Raw genomic sequence first — 23,944 nt, 5'->3', positions numbered from 1 at the left:
CCACAAGACTTTTCCCCCCACAACAGATTTCTTCCAGCATGCTTGTGATTTTCTCTAATTGATTACAATCAAATACATTTATTTTTTCCCTCAATAATTTCCTTTAGACCATTATAATAAGCTTGCAACCTAAATAATTTATTTGCCATAATTAGAAACAGCCCTTGTATTAACTCTTTCCAAATGGCCCGAGAAGCTTCACCCTGACTGATTACACCATTGCTTGCTTCTTAGGTGCTGTTAAACACTGGTCTACCCACGTATTTTTAAGTTTCCATCCTTGCCTCTACTTTCTTCCCCAACCCCCACCTTCCACATCGAGATCCATAATCTCTGTACTAATGCTTCCATTGTCCTCTAACTTCTGGAGTCATTTCTAGCTTATGCTCCAAGGAATGGGGGGAGGGAGAAAGAAAAGTACATTTTTGACAAAGACCTTAAGTGATGAATACAGCTACAGGGGAGAGAGATTTTTCCCCTAAACCTTTAGTCTTTTTATTCACTCTCCAAATGCACTGAGATTAATAATGCCTCTGGGCCACTGTATGCAAACCTCCACTGTACATACAGAGAAAAGATTATAATTGAATACCCTATTATGATGGGCAAGGAAAAAAGAAAAGCTGGCAGACGGAGCTCAAAGGCTGAACTGGCCTGGTTTGGCTTTCAGCCCACAGCACCTACAATTACCCTGCAATGGTTTTTATTTATCTATTTAGTGTTCCCACTAGGCAGAGTGAAAATCTAGTATTAATTTAGTGCTCGTGGTTAGGCAGAGAGCTCTAAATTGAACAAAGTTACTCAAATGGATAACGTAATGTGGCTGGAGCCCTAACGTCCTGCTTAGAATGAAAACAGTACAGACCATAACCTTCTGCAAATGGTTTACAGCCTGATAATGTATGCAAAAATTCTTCTAAGTACATTTTTACAAAGCAGCCTTACCAATGTAGCAGCAGTGGACCCTTAAATGAACAATAAGCAGAGCTGACACTGAGTGTCCCACAGCTTCACAACACAACAAAAGTGATGGACAGAAGTAGAACAGAAAGCGGTGCTGATTACAGAGCTTACCTGGAATATATATCAAAGAAACAGGGAAACCCCAGAAGTGAAGATGGCACTTGCACAGCTCTTCATATGAGAAATTTAGATGAAGTCACCTTATTTGTTATAAACACAAGGGGTGCTCAAGAGCAAAACACCCTCATCCAAATTAGTAAAGGGTACCATTAGAAGTTAGTTTGTTAGATGAAGATCTTACCAGTACTAATCTGTCACTGATGTCCTTAAGTAGCACAGATAGGGGAGCAAGAATGAAATATCAAATCAAATTCCCTTCAGACCAGCATAAATTCAAATGGGCTCCACAAACGCACCTCCTAGATGGAACTAAGATGGTTTTCTCTCTAGATGCTTGTAGCTACACTCTACAACAGCAAACTGCAGCATAAAGAAAATGGAGACTGTTTTAGATGAAAGTCATTTTATAAAAGCTTTCCAGAAAAACAAAAATAATAAAATAGCAATTTCAGACATCATATGAGAGCATGAAAACAAATTCAGAGAGATAGCAGAATGCCGAGCATATGATCAACGCCCAAGTGATAATCAGGACTATTCTGAATAGTTGCTTTAAAAGTTAAACACAGGGACAACAATTTCTCAACTGATCTACAATTTGAAGACTAAAATATATTCAATAAATGAAAAGATTAAGCTTGGAACATGGAGCACTAATGCTACGTTCCAGAAAATCAATTATCTTAGCTGCATTGTCAAAAAAAGATACTAACAGCCACAATTGCTCCATTACTCACCACAGAACATAAAACATCTAAGATTTTGGAAAGCAAATAACAGAAAAAATATGGATTAAACTGATAAAAATGATAATTCCAGACATGATTAGATTTGCTGTGTTGTATAGCCTGCACAGCAGGTCGGGGATCCTTCAGAAGTATTAGGGAAAGGTTTAGGGAAAGCAGATTAATGGGGAAAAGATTAAGTGTGCTCTAAAAGCAGGACAAAACATATTTTTAAAATGACAATTCTAACAACAACGTTTGGGGATGCTCCAAAATGCAAATAACACATTTGATTTAAGCACCAGATGCACAAATGTCTCCTATGTACAATAACGCTATGCATTGCATGACTTTAAATCATAAGCTGAATAAGCATTTGACATTAAGTGGCACTAATGACATTTAATCAAAATATAGCCAATCGTTTCTAGCACTGAGTAGCCAACCTCTATTTTCCCCTTCTCTACATGGAACTTTTTACTAGACAGATCCTATGGATAAAGGCCTAGGAGTCTTTCAGATTTATTTTATGTGTCCAGAAGTATACCACAGTTAAAAATGAAAGTAATAGCTATTTCTAGAGCACCACTTAACAATCATCGCTGCCACTGCCCTCCCTCCAGTGCTGAAGGTTTTCTTTTTGCTTCTGACAGAATACACAATGCATTTAACTAGCTGAAAACAAACACCACTGTGGCAAAGGGTACTACTGCTATAGCCCAAGAAGTGCAATGCTGTTCAGCTGCTGAACACAGGCTGCAGACTTATCTGCTGGCACCAAAACAGTAAACAGTTGCTAATGCAATACCTATCGTATCTTACAAGAGCATTAGCAGCAAAACAAATATTTTGCATTGCCATCCGTAATGACACACTCTTCTACATAAAAGAAACAGCAGCACTCCTATATCCAAACCACCACATATACTGCCTCCAACATTAATTAGACTTTAATAGCTACTTCCACGCTTTCTAAAACATAGTTCAGTTTTGTAATTCTACAGAATCTCCTTGGTAGAATCTTCTGGCCTTACAGCCACCATGACTCCACGTTTACAGGTGATCCGGTGATTCCTCAACTATTTAAAGCACTCACAAATAGCAGGAGGCTCACAGAAAGAGTTGAATTGGGCTTGGAGCACTGGGAAATAGGATCAGATGTCCACAGTTATTACAGAAACACCCACAGATTCAACATCGTATCACAGAGAGCATATTTCTTCCTCAGGATTGTCTAGGAAGTGTCTATCACCCAAGACTGATTACTGAGAATGGAAAAAAATGTTGCCTGATATAGAAGAAAACTAAGGGGAAAAAATGTTTATAATTGCTACTACTTCTCTCTGAACTGCTGGAATAAGTTTTAAAAGGACATCTTGGCTCCCCTGTCCTGAGCAGTTAGCGCTATATACTATGCTAGTGGCAGTAAGTCAGAGTTCTGGCTTTCCCCCACAATTAATAAAACCCAAATGCCACTTCAGTCCACGCCCCACTCAAGTCAGAGCATGCCAGCCCTTCTAATTTGCTGTCTGTGGTAGATGAACAGCTTTTGCTTTCTTCCTAAGAATTTGCCCTCTGTGCTATTTAGCATCATTTTAATCTATGTCCATGATGCTTCTGGAAACTATCCTTGGTTCTTAATTCTACAAATGTCACAGTGAGAAATCCAAATTATTATGAAATAGCATCCACACCCACAGGACTAAGTTGTGCCTATCAGTCCCAAAGCGACCACACAGTCTTCCAGCCTGTCTCTTCATTCACCTCAATCTCCTTTGTTCTCTTGTGTCTATTTGTTTTATCTTTACTTAGGCTATAATCTCCCACAGGCAAGAATGTCTTCTGTATGTTTTGGAAAGCGCTTTTTCAAACAATAAGGCACACAATGTTTCTCAGCTTCCCCATTCATAGAGGCAGCATGATAACACAGTACTTACCTACCTCACAAGGCAACTGGCAAGTTACATTTGTTAATGACTGTGATGCATGTGGAGATCCTCTTATGGAAAGCTCTAAGTATTGTCATAGGTCAAAAGTGAGGCTTAAAGCTTGAGTTAGCATCCCTTCCTAACACGTATGAGAAACACTAGTGTCTTTCCCCAGTTACAGAGGGGTTTATTTGTGGAATAAAGGCATTATTTACATAGCATGCCCTTATCAGGTTGGAAGTACCCCAGGGGAGTAAATCTAGTATTTTCCAGCTTCTGCCTTAAAACAAAAACAACACAACAAAAACAAAACAATTAACCGCACACTATGCAGACATGCAGAAAGAAGTGTTACTACGAGTCCAAGAGATTTCAGTTAGTCCCTCTGATTTTTGTCATAATTAGATTTTTAAGTGCTCAATATGGAATTGCCTTTAATTTTTCTGAAGATATAAAAAGCACTTGGAAAAAAATCCTGCTTCACTCTAAGTTCCTTTTATTCAGGCCACCTTTATACTAATTCTGTTATGGTCAAATATTACTTTGCCCCACTATTTAATTTAATATTTATTTATTTATTTAATTTAATAAATTTAATTTACTTTCTCCCCACTATTTGCATTTTTATTTTACTGCAGGTAAATATTCCAAAATCCTAAGTTCTCCCCAGTTTTAGATACCAGACATTCTCTATAATAATAACAGCAAAGGACATCAGAATCAGCAAGTTTGTGTTCCTCAAACCTTTGGTGATCTCACAAAACTGTAGTGCACGCTCACAAAAAAACAGGAAAAAAACCACACACAACAAAAAGAAATCAAATATACCTATCAAGTACTCTCTGCTACAACACCAAGATGCAAGAGAGGGAAATACCTCCCCCTCCTTCCCTTCACTCCCACATTCAAGTATGCAGTCTAGAAACAACTCTGTACAACAAACTACACCATAGTACACGTTAAATATATAGAGGTAACTTCGGGGCATTATAACCATTATGAAGTATTTGTGTCTCCTTTTTTCCCCTCACTCTAGTGTGATTTCCATACATAGGACTTTTATATCGTGCACATAATAACCTGACTTACATATTTGCATATGTCCTCAGCATAAATCCGCTCACAGAAGTGGGATCTGCTGGTCCACAGAGAGAATTTCCATCTTTACCTAGACATGCTACAGGGGAAATCACTTTGTACAGTCAACTTCAGGTAGAACTTACCTTGCAGCAGAAAGAACAACAACAACAACAAAACATATTTACAATACAATAATAGTTCATACCAATACAAGTAGCTCTGAAAAGTCTCAATTGAAGCTTACTGCTGATATTTACAGACCAGGCAACAGTTGGTGTCGCCACCACTGTGTGTACATTGCTCTCTTTGTTACACTTTGCCACTTCCTAGGATGAGTGCCATATTGTCATGAGGCTGATAAATAGGGCGTTATGGAGCCACACAAACATGAAAATAAACTTCATTCTGAACAGAGTACATCAACAGGCCACACTAGTTAATTACACTTCAGGGGAAGGCCTACCATGAACATTTAGTTGAGTCTTTTATTTTTTCCTTTTCCAATTTTCAAAGTGTTTTGTTAAGATTGCCTTCAAATCTTGTGGCTAATAGATACTGGGCAGATATTCAGGCAGCTATCCCTCCCTCTAGAGTTACTTACACACAAAAGGATATCCCATGCTGCATGAACAACACTGCCCTACTCCTTCTAGACAAGGTATACCCTGTTACATGCCCAAGCACAGCAAGGGAACTGCTTAGCGATTGACTATCTAGATTCAACGCAGCTGTTTGTCCCTCCATCTTGAGCAGCAGCTGCCCCTGGCTACACACCAGGGCCCATGTCACAGCTGTGGAGTGCTCTGATTGTTAGCCCAAGAGATGCACGCACATGGCACAGCAAAAGTAACACTGCCACTCACCCTCTGTACTTCAGTAATTTTAAAAGCAGAGGTACTTTGAAGGGAACTGACTTTATCACCACAGAAGTAACCGAACCACCATTAAGGGTTACAGCAGCAGAAGACCCTGAATTGCAGTGCAGGCAGCCTCATGGCAGCCCGGTCCTAAGGGGTCAGAGGGGCAGCTTGTTTCTCACACCCACCACACTCACTGTGCCACCTCTCTCAAGTTGAGCACAGCTGTGGGAGAAGCAGCAGGATGAGGTGAGGGAAGCAGCGAAGATGAGAGCTGTTTGCAGCAGGTTTAGCTCTTGTAACGAACCAGTCGGTGAAAGCAAGCGTTTTAAGTGAGATTTACTCAGTTAGAATTATCCTTAAGTGAACAAACAAACAAGAAGTATTTAGTTTATCTGAAAGCTCCTCGCAGTTCATAAAGCATCAAACCGATGGGACCCAGCCCTCCTGCTCACACAGCGACACATCCGAGCATGCTGGGTATTTTGCTCAGCATGCAATGATTTCCATTAAGACTCAGTTTTAGGAGTAAAATAACTGCATTTCAACTCGAGGTCATCATGCCCATGAAAGAAGGACTGCTCTGACCCCTCCACGATCCATAGGGCAGCATATTAGACATGCCATGGCACCTGCAGAGGACTGCAGAGCTTTTTTACCAGTTCATTCTCTCACCACCCTGCTGCATTTCCCCATAAGACTGCAATGTTAGCAGCTCACACAGCACCCAGCTGCCCTGTATGTCCGAGTTCCTTCACATTCCAAGAACCATTTGTGCTGTTTTAGAGCAGTCTTGAAGAAGGCCATACAAGCAGCCTCGTCTGCAATAGTATGAAACATCTGGGAGCAGGATTATTTCTGTCATGTGCTGCCAAAATTATATTTTGCTTATGGAATTAAAATTTTAAGGGATTTTCCCAAATCCACACAATGTTCTTCAGCGCTTAAATTTGCATTAGGACGTTTACATTAGCATATACATGTGTAAAAGACCATCCTGCCAACCAATTCCTATTGCTTATTTAAGAGCTTTACTCCACCTAAAAGTAGGATTTATGCAAGTTCTTGAAGCAGACTTTGGTTATATAGTAACAGATTTTCTAAGTGCCTTTTCCCATCTGCTCTTACACTCACATCTGCAAGTATCTGTCTTTAGTGATCACCTTGCCACAATTACATATGCCTTCCTGACTCCCTAGACAGGGCTGCTTCCCTGTTTTCTAGATGTGCTATTTCTGTACACTTGGAAGTTTCAGCTCCTTATGAGAAATGGCTGCAGAGAAGTGCTGAATATTATTCAGTGCAAGAATCACTGTTTTTCCCAAACTGTTTTCAAATACAAATGCTTGCTGAAAACAGATGAACAAACAACAACAAGCAAACAAACAAGCCCAACCAGCTTGTACATTCTTTGCCAGCATCCCATGCTGGTGTAGTATACAGGTAAAGTAACTTTGATACTTTGCAATGTTTATTTTTACCCCCTCAGCAAAAATAAGCTCTCCTACTAGAAGGAACGTTAGGCTGATGTTGTTTCAGGGCATCACTGCTTGCTCCTTCAGTGCTGAAGGCAGAAACACACCAATACCCAGCTTCCAAATCATGTCCCACACCACTCCCAGCACTGAGAGCTCCCACACGCCCTTTACTCAGCTGCCAGAACTTCTCACTTCCCGTGACAACCTCTTCAGCACAACCATATACATTAACACAGATCTGTCACATCAGAAATGAGAAAGGTAGGACAGTGTAAAATAAGCTCAGTTGACTATCCAAATATCTGACAAAGGACATATAGCTAGCTGCATCCATGATTTTCATACTTGAAATAACATATACATATATACACATATATAAATACATATATACACACACACATATAGTTTATAACACTGGGAAAAGTTGCAGCAGAATATCAAGATCTTTATCAGTATAAAACTGCCTCATGCCCCACCAGGGTTTGAGCTGTACCAGTCTCTATTATTATCTCTACATAAGGTTATCATTTCTATATAGAAAGTTCTTAAGCCTTTGGCTCTTGTCATTAAGGCGTTCCTGAATATTGGTGTGGTAAAGTATCTGTTCTGCAACGCTTGCAAAGAAACCAAGCTGTCAGTAGGAAGCAGTGTTGGTGCCCACAGCCTCTGCTGCCACACACTGCAATCCCATCCCCTCCAGCTCCTTGCAGGTTACAGCCAAGGACTGCTGCTCCACACTGCTGCAAGGCTATTTTCCTCTTACTTGCTTAGACTTTCTCACATTTAATCTAAGATCTTTCTTTCTACCTTTACATTAAGAATCAACAGCCTTACTGGTAAGGAGAGAAACTGGCAGACTAATAACAGTGTAGATGAATTAACCAAAACCTCATTTCCCACTTATTGTTGTATTTAATTTGTTCAGCTTGAGAAAATTAAAAGAACTGCCCCCAGAACATGCATCGGGCCCTTGTAATCATCAGTTAGGTCTCTTCATTACCCCAGAAGGGAGCACTGGTGTGGCTGATCACAAACAAGGCTGATGATCAACACAAATTGACTTACACAAAGCTAGCAGAATTTAAGAAACATTATTAAATCCTGCTGATAAGCCTTAAAACTTTTTTTTTCTCTCCTCCACACAATATTCTCTCTATGGAAATGCCTCCACAGAAATATACTTTCTCAGATCTCCAGTAGAAACTTAATTCAGGACAAAGCATCTTTTCCAGATCTCCCATAGCCTTATATCATTGCTCTTAAGATTTGTGTAAAGAGTGCAACCATAACATCATTAAACAGCACTACCTCAGATTATGACATTCAAATACCAAGTAGAATTTTTCTCTTTGCACACTCACTGCCTTTTACAACCCAAGCTAACATTGTTGTTCACGGCAAACCTATATCACCTACCGCTCCCGTGTATTTTAGGCACGGTACTTAGTTTTAATGCTCCTATGCACATACTGTTTTCCTAAAAGGGTAGAGGGTTTTTTTTTAATGCCATAAACATGCAGTTAACAAGTATTTAAATTTTAAAAAGCTGTAATAAAGGTAATATTTGCTTTTGTTTCCTTACATGCTGCACATTACACACATCTCTCCTTGTATGTTAAGTTCCCGATCATTCACACTTGACATGGCAAGTACACGACCTTTTAACTCTTATTAATAGTTCATGATACATCACATGTACATTCTCTGTACTCCCCTCTTAAGGCTCATCATTATTTACCTGAACCAAGTGAACTCTGTCATCTATTCGCAGGCCTTTAAAAGGCTTCAGACCTCACATGCAATCTACTGTGTTCTTTCATGAATTATTCAGCCCAGTGTTCTTCCATCATCCATCTCTGGCTGGCTCTGTATCTTCTGTTCTATTGAGGTCTTGACTTATGAGCAGGATCTCCTGTTACTCTTTCTTGATTGTCACACTTCATTACAATTAATATTAATTATATGGATTTCTTGTCCAATATGTAGCTATCTGGGCATAAAAGATTATCATGTTTTAATGTTGAAGTTTTTTCTTTGCAAGCTTCTATGTAATAAAGCACTTTTCTGTCAGGAGCTGTCAGCACCACATATATCTACTTGATAATAACCTTACAGTAATAGAGTTAGCTAAAGAAGTTGCGTGCAAACCGACATGAATTCTCATGGAGAAGCCAATCTTGTAGCTTATCCATGATTTCCTATGGCTGACATGCAGCTAAACACAGAGCGTTGCAAACAGCCTGCTTGATGAAATGAATAACCTGTTACAGCCTTGAAAGAAATGCTGGCCTAAGATGTTAAACTCTTATTGGAGGCTTAGGTATAATAAGAAGGTTCTGACAAATACTGTTCACACGAATGTTTGCAGAATGAGAATGTTTCATGAATATTAATGAAAACACATTCTCATGAGATTTCGCAATCTACACAGGAAGCGTAGGAGTCTTTGACCCTTGATGTACCTAGCCCATGTCACAGACATATCTGATGTGATTTTAAGCCAAGATATTTTGTCCCATGGTTGAGAAAGTAGATATGTACGAGTGCTGCTCTGAAAATAATGCCTCCTGCTTTATTACCCTGGCACACAATGTCAGCAGTAGACATTGGTGGTACGGCAGTAGAGGTTGAACCTTCTCACCAATATTCCATTACATTTTGTTATTGTGTGACAGATGGCAGCAGAGGGACAGTCTGACAAAATGCCATTGGACATGGAAGTGTGGATGAGGAACAGGGATAAAAAACACATCCGTTGATCTTCCTTGATACTTGATGAATGTTTACAGGGACTGAACAGTGGATGTGAGCACAGTGAGACAAGCTCTTGTTCACTGCTGGTGAAAATGCACAGCTAACAGTGGTGACTGCACTGAAAACTAGTTTGTTATAGCTGAGAATTTGTACTACCAAGTAGTGTTATTGTGCTCTTTGTACTTGCTGTAGTTTCCATGGAAATAAATAGAAGTCAATACTTCGAGCAAACTGAGTCTATTAAAATCCATAAGCGACCACATAGGAAGGCTATAGAACATTATAGGAAGAACTGGAGGTAAAAAAATGCAGTTGTTAAAGGAGAAGTAACAATTAGTTTGCCTGCATGTTCTCATGCACTATTATAGACCTAAAAAGAAGTATGGATAAGCAAAGGGATTAACAGAACACTGGAATATCCATTGAGAGTGATCAAAGGGCCAAACCTGAACCAGAAGGAGTAAAGAAAAACCACCTGAAATAATTTGGTCAAAATGCAGTAGCAGCAGAAACCAAAAAAATAAAAAAAAAAATCACTGTGCTGCAAGAATTAGGTTGCCAAGACAAAATTGGAAGTTAAGGTAACACAGAATGAGATGCAATGTGATGACAGGAAATCAAGCATTACAACTCATATTCATCATGTTTCATGGGAGACATCAGGAGATTGAAAGAGAAAGGAGTCAACTTGTCAAAAGCTCCGTGTAAACACATGGAGAGTACAGTCAAGAAAGAACAAGTACTGCAGCCTTGTCTGGTAAGCATGGAGACATCCCTTCTTCTCAAGTAGGACAGAACCAAACATGAGAAACCAGAATCACCATCCAGTTTTGTCTACTGGCATGGTACAGGCAAGGAGGTAATGCCACAGATTTTTCCAACAATTTCCACTGGAACGTGACATTCATGTCTTGCTGCAACCATATCTACAGTGAAAGGACTAATACAGCACTAGTTCAAGAGTATACTACATGGAATGTAGTTAGTGACAAATGGAGAGCAAGTATGGATGTGCTGGGTTTTACCAGCTGAGCAAAACAGGCAGTACCCTCAGGGGAAAAAAAGTAAAGCTGAGTACACAGTATTGACAGTCTGTTGCAGTTGTCACCATGCCAGCCAAAGGAGCCATCAAATACACAGCAATGATTTCACTCTCCATCATAACTAACGTAGAAGGTCACAGAATATCAGTGCTGTGACAAAAGCTCAGTTATCTCATCAGGCATTTGCATCAAAAGCACCATCCCTGCTCATAAACCAGCACATGTTGATTTGACTTCTTTGGAATTGTCTGTGTTTCTGGTTAAAAATATTACTAGCAATAGGGAAAAGATAAACCGTGTGTCATTGCTTGTGTTGGAGATTTGTTCAATAGACACAGTAATGTTTCGAGCCCCAGGGGAAGAAGATATCCAATATAAAGAGAAAAGCATTGGAGGGTTCTAAAAAAGAAAAAAGGAGTCCTGAGCCACTCTAGTTAGAGCTGAGCTGCCAATGGCTACACTGTATGATCACCTAAAAATCAGGTTTCTTCCCTTAATGGGATCAATGTTTGAATGCGCTGGGCATGAAGTAACAGGACTGTTATCTTTGTTACATCTCTCCTCAAATTAAGGAGGGAAAAGAATCAACCAAAAAAATAAGAAGTGATACAAAAACCCAGGTAAGCTGACACCCTGCTCCAGGGAAAGATACCCCAGTTCTGGAGGTGTTCTTTTTGTTCACATGATTGAAAAAAGACCATCAGTAGTAAAGAAAAAGCATACATTCAGTTTTCCTACATCAGATAGTTCTTTCCCAGACATCACACGAGCCCAGGACTCCTGCAGGTTCTAATGTGTTTCATAACAGTACAGGCCAGCGTGAAATGTGTTCCTTTAAATTCATGCTGACTGAACAGCTTATTTCCACCACAAAACTAAAATAACCGAATGCCCCCAGAATAAGTTTCAGAACAGCTCTTTAATATGCAAAAACTTTCACTAGATTTGGCCCATAATTACACTTTCACCTTGACAATTACCACAATGCCTGAGAAGTCAGGTTTCTTACTGAAGTTACTAATGACTGTAACAAAGAGCCTGAAAAACTGTTCTGTTCTGGAGACATTACAATCAAGCACCCTCTAGTAATCTCTGGACACAAGCAGAAAGACCAGTATAAAAGGAGATTATCCTTCCCAAGGAAAAAAGGCTTTCCTCTCACCAAGGAGGAGTTCTGTTGTTTACAGTCACACCAAAGCTCTTATCCTCAGGGAAAGAAGAGAAGGATCTAACTGCAAACAAAGTGATAATACAGTAAAAATACAAGGGACCCCAAGCGCCATCAAGTTCCAGCCTCTCTGCCATATGCCGTAACACTGCGGACATTATTCAGCATATTTATCAGAATGGCAATTCCCCTAATTTAATTCAGAATAAAGAAGTATTATATAAAGCAAACAAATAAGGACACCATCCCATGGTAGTGGCTATCTTCGCAGATGATTTCCACTGAAATTCACAAACTACCCACGATACAGAGCCAGAATCAGAACTCAGCATATGAAGGACCGATGGCAAAGCACACTGCATACGAGCTTACAGCGCATGCTACATCCCTCCCCACCCCCTCCCCAGCATAACCCCAGTGTAACCACCCGTATGTGCTCTGCCCAGCAGGAAAGCTGCTACATCAGGCTTTCTGCAGACAAGGAATACGCACACAGACAAGTACTGCAGAATAGCTGATGCACTGTAACACACACCCTGCTTTCTCCCTCAATGTTTTATGTGCCCACGTCCATTAGAGCACCCTGTCACCTCGTGCAATGGGATACCCTAACAACCAGCTGGAGCCTTCTTTGTACAAAAAATTCCTCACAAAAGCTATACATCTTGCAGTGGTTTAAAAAGAAACAAGCAGCTTTGATATTTCCTGGCTTTTGATCACTGAAAGCAATTATCTGCTTTAAATTAACTTTCAGTAGTTCTATGCCTTTTCTAGCTAAGAGACATTGTGCAAATATTTAACGTTATTTAGTCACACCTCACAAGTAGGATCATTAAGCAAACTTAAACACATGCCTGGGCTGTATCCAGATCCAAATCACCCTGAATTCATTCAAAAAGTAGATTGCTTTCCATGGGCACTGGCTGGATACTGTGATTACGGTGATATCCACCCAGTAATTAAATACTGCGTATCTTTGAAACCCAGTCAGTGGTGTCTCATCTCTTGAGTCACTTGTGACACTCTTTCCCACCGTATTCTTTAGAACAGTTTCCCTGAGACACAGTGGCTTATTCATTAAAGGATAAGTTACCTTATCCTATTTGTTGATGCAGCAGGCTACCTACGTAAAGTGCTTCCAAAATCCACTTCTCTCCCTCTCGGACTGAAAGACACAACCAGAGCTAACAGTTCATTCAAAGTAGCTTTATCAAAAGCTGCTACATAAAGCCTTACTCTCTATCTCACCCAAAGTCTGGGTGTACATTTCAGAAAGGCTCCATACTGTACCCTCATCCCATGCACGTAAAACAACAGGATTGCAATCCAGCAAACTGCCATAGATTTGCACTCCAGTAACCTCTGGAGCACCAGATGTACAGCACAGCATCTGTGTTAAGTATACAACAAGGAAGGGAATACATCCATGCTAAGTAAATTCAGTGCTGGCACATGGATTCCCAGGAAGCCAGAAGGCAGTGACAGAGCAGGTGTCCAGCAGCACCTCACAGCAGCATGGAGCACTGCACAGGGCTGAAACCCTGATCCAGACCCTGACCCCACCATACGCTGGAGAACAGGAGATGCATCTGCCACCACTGCATTTCTTCAAGCCAGGCCACCAACTCTCAAAGTCTCCAAGTCCTCTTAAGATCACATTTTCCTTTATGTTAAAGCAAGTGGACACAAATAGACCCTGCTGAGACTGACCTGAGCAAGAGCAGGACAGTATTTCCTCTTGCACTTTCCTTTGTGCTGATACATTTGAGACTGTGCATCCTCAAAAGCATCTTGATATAAAGCTCTATGCACTTATTTGTCAAGAGACACGGCCAACAGCTGAAGGAATGGAACTGTTTCCAACACTTGAAATAAAAAAATACAATGTACGTATATCAACAGAAAGTTCTTACTAGAAAATTGTTCACGAAACAAGATCTGAAATGTACGTGCAGTCTTTCACTGTGCCATGGCTGCAGCTTGGCATGAAAACATACCAGCTTTGAGGTACCAACACAATGAATTCTGAGAGCATTTAACTATTTTGGTTTACTACCTGTGCAGGTCCCACCTGCTGACCAAGAGCTGACTCTCCATATAATAGAACCTGAACCAAACAAGGCACTTACAACAGGGATCCTTACACACACCTGTCTAGGTGGTGTTACACACAACTAAGTACTGAGGAATAACATAGTTTTCATTAGATCTTTCATACATGCTATTATGTTGCTAAGATTGCTTTCACAAGGATTCAAAACCAACTCATACATCTCTAAAAGATATTTACTTTAAAAACAATAAGACATTATTATTACAAATAATAATTCATTCCCTAGATCTTTGCCAGGAAATACACACACACATGTATATATACATTATATATTAAATAATAATATATATAATTATATATATATATAATTTTTTAAAAAATAGCAAAAAAGCAACCAAGCTAAAAAAACAACCAAAACTGTATATCACATTGGATATATTGGAATCAGCGCAACACACACACTGTGAGATATACTTTACGTGGTTCTGGACAGTCAGAAGAAAGGATAAGATGCCTACACTGTGGGTTAATTATGTTACTTTTTTAATTCCCTGCATGTGGGATTTATCAGCTATAGATTGCATAGCACTGACCCAGGACCCCATCAGCTGTGGAGATCTGCCATGTTTTTATTCACATTCACAACAGTGTTCCTTGCATACTACTTGGACCCTGCCACCCTTCTGTCACATGTTCTGATCCAGTTTAATTAAATGACAAGGGTCTCTTCAGGTTGGAGCATTTTTACTGCACTTCTCAAAGCCAACCTTGAGTCAGCAGTAGGTGAGCATGAGATTCTATACTGAATGGGAACCTCTGCTGGAGGCTGTTTGCCAGCCTAGGGGCACTTTCAGCAGCTTCCACAGGCAGAATGTTCCTCCATTAACACAGAAACTAGAAGGAAAAGTGTCTCAGTGGTGTCAAAACTGGGAAATTCTCACTGAAGAGATGATGGGAAACCAGACCCGTAGGATTTACCACCTCTTTCACACCACACAAAGCAAATCAACATCCAGAGTGTTCCATGCACCTCACACTACCAAGACACACATAGAATAGGAAAACTCACAGGAACATTCCTTTCTCACGTTCAAGCACAGTCCTCCTCCTGAACACTGCTGAACTCACGCAGAAAACAAACTCACCCAGGTCCTCATCCTGAATAATTTACCGGTGATACAATTGTTGCCCAGCACTGGCAACTTAACTACAGCTGGTGAAGAGTGTGGCACTTACAAAGCAGGTAGGTATGTACATACATAAAGAGAAAAATCTGACAGTTTAAGCTGTGTTTGAAATTATTATAGATAAATAATACATGTAGGAATTCAAAGTGAGCTATGTGAACTTTTATTCAATTCCTGCAAGCAAAAAAACCAATGACTATCTACTCTAGTCTACTATAATGAAGTCATAGGAAAAGATTTCTAGGTGGAAATAGAAAAAAGAACAACAAAAAACAGGGAAAAAAAACCCAAACCTTTCAAATAGTTCTCTTCTAATTGGAGAAGTGACCATAGATGATTAAAACATTCCTACATATCTACTAAGGATAAGGCATGCTGTAAATCTCGAGCCCAAATGGCATCTTATTATGTGGAACTGCAAATCAAGTGGAACAAACAATGGTTAGAGGCATGTTATGCTCTGCATAATGCTCTTTTGTATCTATTGTTTAGCTTATATACAGATCCATCTTGAATCTAGTTAACTAGTAATTAAAGCTCTACAAAAGTCACAATTTTGTTAGAGACACCGCTGCAATATACACCAATTCATTTTACATGCTTTTGCAGAGGTTGCATTTTGTTTATTTGCCATTACCTTAAAGAAAGAATCTCTTAATGCATTTTGAATTCACAGAACACAGTAGCTCGTTTTCTTGTGGCTGATAGGAGGCAGGCTCTTGAAAAAAAGCCAAAACCCTGAACTATTTTATACCTGGAATTGGCCATTTCATAAGACACCAACCTCATTATATCCCTAGAAATTCCATATGCCTGCACCACTGTCCAAGCGTTCATTAACATCAGTACATTTCTGAATCTGAAAAGCTGAGCAAAGCTTTATTAGAAATACTTCACATGTGCTCTTCTTTTGCAGTGTGAGCTATGATGCTTCAGCCTAAATTCTATCAGCTTGTTAATGTCTTAGTTCATTTTATTTTCTCCCTGTGATTCCAAATGCATAACATCAAAATGTGACGCAGCTAAGTTGTGTACCTGCAGTAAAATCTTCTGAAGCAATTTTGAGTATAAAATAAATACTCATGACAAAAAACACCCAGCATACATTAATTTGAATTAAGGGAAGAAAGCAGTTTACAGAATATTCTTTACTGCAGTTCACTGTTGTTCAGGTATCGAAGGTTAAAGCAACAAGTTCAGGAAGTGTCATCAAAAGCATACAAACAGCACCAAAAGCTTGCATTACCTACTCTAACCAGAAGGCTGATATAGTAGTAACATCTCCCAGTCTTCCCACTATGAACACCAATAAAACATCAAGCAAGCACACACTCCCATTAATTCCCATGCAGTATCTCATCACATAAAACCATTCATCAACTTTCCTCATCTGGTTTGCACACCGATTCTCACTTCCCCAGCACTCCCACTGTGGCATCTCCCAAAACTTAAATATCACTAAAAAGCAGCGTTATCCACAATTGTTTCCAGCCACTACATTTGCAATTTCCAGTGAAATGAAGCAGAAGCTACTAAACACAGACTGTGAAATTATGAAAATAGCATCTTTTCCTGTGCTTTCAGGCAAAGCTGAGCCAGAGGAAGATGCAGGGCAGCACACTGGCAGCTCCCATTACCACAGCCAGCCTCCTTCCTCTCCATAAGTTACCTGTACTTGGCTGCTACAGAGAACAAACCACAGGATTTGACATCATGGAGATAAGAGGCACTGGCTTGAAGACAATTAAGGAGAAAATTCACAGAAATAATCCACCTGCTGTGGATCAGTAGTTGTGTTGACAATACTATTGGGAGCAGTTTTCCATTTTCCTCCATTTTACTATACTTTCTGCCCTAGCTGTTAGTTGAGCATGTCCAATCTCATTACATCTAATATTCAAAACACACGGGTATCTTGTTTCTGATGGTTGAATATCATCAGCCAGCAGAAGCACAGTACTGAAACAACTTCAAATAATTTCACAGATGTAGAATCACAGAATTGTTAGAGTTGGCAAGGACTTTTAAAGGTCACCTATTTGGACACCTCATCCCTGGAGGCATTCAAGGCCAGGCTGGATGTGGCACTGGGCAGCCTGGTCTGGTGGTTGGTGACCCTGCACCTAGCAGGGGGAGGGGGGCTGAAACAAAATGATCCTTGTGGTCCTTTTCAACCCAGGCCCTTCAATGATTCTGTATGATTCTAGGATCTAGTCCAACTCTCCTGCAATGAATGGACTATATGCACTATGTGTTGAATGGGAATAAACATAAAAAGATTCCTGCCATACCCAATCTGACAGTGTAAGAAAATGCCCCCAGATCACTGTTTTTACCCAGCTACCCCACATACTATGCTTAGCAAAACCAAGCACAGCTGATAAAACTGAAGTTGTCATGAATATCCTAACTTCATCCCTTACTGGGTTGAATACATTCACCTTGTACTTCAGTAGTATGAACAGAACATTTATACAGTTGGTAAATACATTAGTCCCTGCAGAGAAACAGTTCCTCCTGCAGAGAATTGTCTAATTTTAATATTCTCTTCTATTTACTGCTTCTCGATCACAGTGCAAGAAATAAAGATACTTGAACTTGAACATAAGCTTCATTCATCTGTGCTTATATTTAAATACTGTTATGCAAGTTGTTTACATAGCATGCAGCTCAAAATCTAGATAAGATTATCAAAACTCTTGCTCCTTTGAGGGGCTTCAAATGGTTTCTAAATTAAATTCTTCTCTGCAATAACTATTGTATCTGCATATGTCACAGAATCACTGGCTTCAAGACAGCAAACTTAGTGCAGCCAGGACAGTGTACAGGTGGCCTCCTACCTCCTGCCGTGGAGCCAAGGAACGGCCGTGAGCCACCAAGGGAAGCTGGGCTGATTATTCGACAGGAAGGCTTCGAAGTGCAGTTACAGAATGAGAACAGAGACAGAAGGGCTGAAAGGCTCACACAGAGATTCTTGCCTGGAGGGAGAACAATATCTGAAGGAGCTGAGAGGAATTTGGGAACAAAAGGTAACAGAGACAGGAGTCTCTTCCTCATCATTTCTAAAAGGGACCAAAGGTCATAAGGACAGGAATAAACCAAGCAACTGACTACATATTGATCCTTGAGCAAAATGAAATCCTGCCGTGCAGCCTAGTACCTTACACGCCCCCAAAGTCTGCTCATAGTTCAACAGAAAATAGATATTGACGGGCAAACATTAGATCAGGGAACAGTGCAGGACAGTAGTGGACCAGAAAAGAGCAATAACAGCCAGTCTGGCAGCACCTCAGCCTACCTTAAAGCTGTAAGCCAATGGCACAGACATCTTCCTAAGTTACAAGATGGCTGCTGATGTAAAAGGAGACTGTAGCCCCCGTTGCAATGTTTCATTGCAATATACAAAATACAGCAAATACTTGCAGCTTTTAGTATCAGCTGCAAAGAATTTACCATGGTCTCTGTTTTGTGACCTCTGTATGGTAACAATAATTGTGCTGATAAAAGTTGCTTTATACATGGAAAGATCGAACAACATTTTCTGTATCAGATCCAACTCAGATTAAAGTTCCTGCACACACAGAACCTGCACTTCACCCTTGCATCCTTCTGAATGATGCATGTATTGTATTTTACCTTATTTTATCTTGCCGTGAACTAGAAAAGACAACTCATTAAGGTCACAGCAATTAAGTAGGCTGTGTAGATATCTACACAGCATCAGCTTTGACAAGCTCCAGAGCATGCAAAGAGGTTTTGTCCCACTCAGAGCAGTGTTACCCACTGACCAAACATGGCCACGGCTCAGCCACAGGAAGAAAGAGCTACACTTCTCTTGGATAAAGGCATTTCCAATTGCAAAAAGACATTCCTGAGTTAGAGGTAAGGATAATAAAAGTAAATTAAAACATATATCCACATTACCGTAAGTCTGAAGTTTATTCCCCCCGGTGTACGTAATTGTAGGCCAATAACATGAACCAGATAGCATCACGCCCACTGCTACAGCTCTGCAGAAGTAGGTGGTGTTGGTGATAATGGATGGCAGTATCACACTAAATATTGTAATCATGCTCCCAGAATTGCAGTACCTGAGAAGTGCAGTTAACACCAAGAATATCTTGTCAAGAAGATGCCAGCAAATTTAACAAGTATGGAACTTCAAAACTTTACTTTTTCAAAAGCAAAATACTGAATCTCCATGGAACCATTGTCAGGGATTTCTTCTTCTTTTTTAATAGAACTGCCAGAAAATTTAGTAAGATGGGTAAATTCTGATACACACAACTGACAGCTGCTGGAATGCACATGCTTGGTGTGGGGCTGGTTCATGGCACTAAGAGCATATCACCCATCTCACAGTACAACTGGTAAGCACTGACTGAAATTCACCTGTTCATATGGACTATTACCACATTAAACTCAATCAGCAGCTTGCACTTAAGCAATTAAAAGCTTATGTTCAAACATTAAAGTTGACAGATTTAACAGAAGTCTCCAGCAGCCTCCATTAAGATAAACTGAAACAGTTTACAACACTCACTACAAGCCCTCCAAGCGTTCAGTGTGACACTAATTCCCACATCGTGCTGTTGCTGCTCATTTTTTATGAGGACAGAAGGCAGCAAATTTAGAGATGAAGACACAAATCTAATTCCATTTACATTCTCCTAGGAGGAAGCAAAAGGAATTCAGACTTTCAGATTGCTGCAGAAGTGGATAACTTGGCTGATGAAAACAAACTCCTCACTGTTCACAAACCTGTACATCCAAATATCTGCATATGTCAAAAACCAGAAGAGATTCTGCAGGATTGTTTATCCAACCTAAATATTATCTGTCACCACAAACAAGCATGCAGCGCTTTTCACTCTTACTCAAAGTTACCACCACACACACAAACCTGATTCCAGAAAGTCCTCATTCAAACATGTGCTGGAATTCAGAACCAAAAGCCACCACACTGTAGCATCAGACCAGAGATAATGACAAATTAAACACACCCACAGCTGTGCTAATATATTGCATTAATTAAGTTTTACCACAAACCGCTTTGCAAAATTTACAGCTTTCCTATGACAGTTTCATAACAGCTCAGCAATGCTGGATATTCCTTCCTCTAAGCAGGGTCCTTAGTACTCCAGACTACACCCTCCTGCTGCATTGTAAACACAGATATTGTTTCTAGAGGAAATACATTAAGGACCTTAAAAGAAGCTAAATGTCTGCTTCCAGTTTTCATATAAAGCAAGCTCCTTACCTAGAAAGAAAGGAAACAAAAAATCCCCCTGTGACTAATTACCAATGCCTTTCACCTGTTCTCAGCTCTGTAAGTGAAAAAATCAAGGCAAGCCTGAGACATGCAAATACACTCCCTGCCTCACTCCTTAGTGCTCAGGTTTGGATGTGTGATCATCCTGGGTTACCTTCTAAATATTTTCAGCCTTCTGAACTCCAACGTCGGATCCAAGTCACAAGGTGAAGCAAAGAACAGCGATTTCTCTCCTACTGATTCCTTTTTGAACAATTATTTTATAATTTGGCCTTGTGTGTATTCTTGTTCCTACCTGGTTGCTCCTCATGGGAGTATACTGTCATCTTTTCTTGAAGTTAAAAGCAAAAATATGTGTTTTGCTGTTAAAACTTCTTTTGTCAAAGCAAGGAAAACAGAAGAAATAGAGATTTTAGGAACAAAGGAAGTTGAGGCAGTGGGAAATAAAAACCAAGTGATTCAATGCATCTGTTCATTTTACCAATAGGAGATTTAAACAGGCGACACTGTTTCACTTGCAACTGCACAGGGAAAAGCTGCTTCCCAGTCAAGGACTTAAGTGAACAGACGTTATTCTTGATTTAACACGCTAAGTGTAGGAAAAAGAAAATCACAAATTATGCCCAGAAGTGCCACAATTATCTTTTATATCAGCTGTGGTACTCAGAGCCTGACTTAGATCATGCAAACCTCAGCCTCCTGTGCTGAAGATGGGGGGCAGCTGCAGGTGGTTGCTCACACAGAAGGAAAGCAGTTCCATGTGTAGCTCTGATTGCGTTTGTTGGGCAGCACCTCTGCCTGAGTTTCTATACTATACTGTAGCATTCAATCACACTACAACAGGAGTATAATATACCAAGTACACAGTACTGTCTGAACCCCCTGAAACTACAAAACAGGCTGCATTATAAGCCTGTGAAACAGTACATAATTGCTACAGTACAGCATTTTAGCTGGAATAATGAAAGGACCATAAACAAAACCCAGTCTTACCTCCTAAATCCAGGAGAAACAAGTCTGCAGAGGTGTCAGAGCATGGCACAGCTGTTCTGACAGAGGGTAAACACAACAAGACCCACAGCCCTAAGAAAGGTGTGCCAGACAGGCCCAGCAGCCAGGGTCAAGCCCCAGCCCAAACCAGCAGCCACGGTGGTGGCAAGAAGGCAACCCTGAGATCAGGGAACAGAGCTGAGCCGGAAAAAGACAGACACACCTACTGGCTGTTATTAGGGTTGCTGGGACCACAGGTGGGGATGGGAGGAGAGGATCTCAGGTGAGGCTGGCCAGGGCAACCAATGCCTGATGGAGCAGACAGCTGCGTCCCAGCCTGCAAGGGTGCTGGCTGTGGTAAAGACTTCTCATGCTGAGGGAGAGGGTTTGAAGTGCTGCTAAAATCCTCAGTGTTCATTTCTGCAAAACCTGTTCAGAATATGGTTATAGAAAAACTCTTAAACATCAGGTCCTCCAGTTTCATACAGCACTTCCAGATTGTTTAAGGGTTCACTGCCCTGCATGTTTTGGTGTCTTCAAGTGAGGAAACACCAAAACAAGCAGTAATGGAATGCAGAGACTCAGACTTGTGTGTGTGACCTTTTAAGCCAGTTTTTACTTTGCTTCAAGAGATTCCCCCTGTTCTGAGACTCTTCTGGGGAGCTGCAGGCTTTCTGCATTTGATCTGCCTGCACACCTGGGCACAGCCCTATTCCAGCATGTGTCCATGGCTGTGCAGGGCCAGGTGTGCATGGGGCAGCATTAGGCACAGCGTGGGGCAGAGCCATGCCTGCAGCATGGCCTGGCTTCACACCTGCTAAGAGTTGGGAGGAAGAAGTGAGGCTGTGAGCGGAGGTGTGACAGGCACTGCTGCACCGGGTGATGAGAGGGAACTACAGCAGTAGAGAAAACACAAGGAGATGAAAGGAAATAAACGTGGATAATTTGAATGATTTAATTTGCTAATGTTGCATAAGAGGTATAATTAGTTCAGTAACAGTGAGAGAAGCAGAGGAATCAGACTGGTAATCACAAATAATTACGTGCCAATTACGCACAGCAAGGTTTTTTGTTGTTACTGAATGGTCAGGATTTCGCAGCTAAACCAAATAACAGACCTCACGTTCTCCATTCTAGTTACTTTTTCCTTCCTACTGCAGCAAAACCTCTCTACCTTTCCTCTTGTTAAAAATAAATAAATAAATAAGGAAAAAAAGAACACCAAAATGTGATGTGCATCCAAATTGGATGGTGATATTATCAGCAAAGATAGACTTCTAGTGTCTTTCCAAAGCTCTCTTACTGTAGCCAAAATCTTTGTCTTGTCCACACTGTCAATACCATCTGCCAGCAGACTCCTCAGCTCAGAAGCCATCTGCCAGCCACTGACCTAGAGCTTTGCCTGCTCTCGCTGCCAGGCTTGCCTAAGCTTCTGCATTTCCAGATCTCTCACTACCCTCCTACCCTGCTCTCACACGTCCTCCCAGAAGAACAGATCCAGGCAAATATTACTAAGCCAACAAGAATGGAAGAAGCTGAATACTGATCATCTCTCCCACTTAGAAGCTCTCTTCCAGGTTATTTCATCAGTAGAATAAAGTACGGCTATCCACTTTTAATTGTTTTGCGATAAGAAATGAATACAGCTCCAGAGTAACTCACTGCTCAACAGAAATCCTGACTGAGTAGGTTTACACATTTACATATATATAATATTTATATATTTGCTTTTATATTTGACAGCTTTTACCTGAGTGAAACTTTAATCTCCCTGGATTCTAAACCAGACACTTTTACTTTAGCTTATTGCCTTTAGATGTATTTCTAACAAGCCAAGAAAATACTGTATATAAAATAGTAACATGCCACTGCCACCACTGGGATTTGAAATTCCTACCTACTGAGGTAAAACTTAGCCCAGCCCTGAAATGATCCATTCAGTAACGTGTTAGCAGTCCTTGTGTCTTACAGGTTTGCACAGAAAAGTGTTCATGTCAGTCTGCTGCGAATCCCACACACCCATAATGGCATTTAATGAGATCTGTTACATCGTGCTTCAACAGAACATGAGCAGCCCTGCAGTATCCTGCAGATAATGCACTACTACTACTACTTATCAGTCTCTGGACATCCAGATCATGATTGTTTTTCCTCATGTCGGAACATACCACGTACCTCTTTCCTTGGAAATATTTCTCAGTACAAAATTCAGCTGACCTTTGCAGAAAGCATTTTCCATTTCCACTCAAACCAGTGCCCGGGATCAGTTCACAAGCACTGCTTCTAATACTAGTTTTCCTTGCAACCATTATCTTACAACTAACTT

The 23,944-nt window shown here is 40.5% G+C and overlaps 1 protein-coding gene across 1 annotated transcript in view; it reads right to left on the bottom strand.

Moving 5' to 3' along the window:
• Positions 1–21,810, bottom strand: part of RORA (RAR related orphan receptor A) — a 387,110-nt gene extending 365,300 nt beyond the window's left edge. The window contains exon 1 of the mRNA XM_015872508.1: positions 21,622–21,810. The gene's annotated coding sequence lies outside the window, so the exon portion shown is untranslated. The remainder of the gene's footprint in view (positions 1–21,621) is intronic.
• Between the last annotated feature and the right edge of the window lie 2,134 nt (positions 21,811–23,944).

Source organism: Coturnix japonica, chromosome 10 (assembly GCF_001577835.2).
Source record: "Coturnix japonica isolate 7356 chromosome 10, Coturnix japonica 2.1, whole genome shotgun sequence".
Taxonomy (NCBI): domain Eukaryota; kingdom Metazoa; phylum Chordata; class Aves; order Galliformes; family Phasianidae; genus Coturnix; species Coturnix japonica.
The sequence above is the reverse complement of the archived record's forward strand: the minus strand, read 5'-3'. Positions and strand labels throughout refer to the sequence as shown.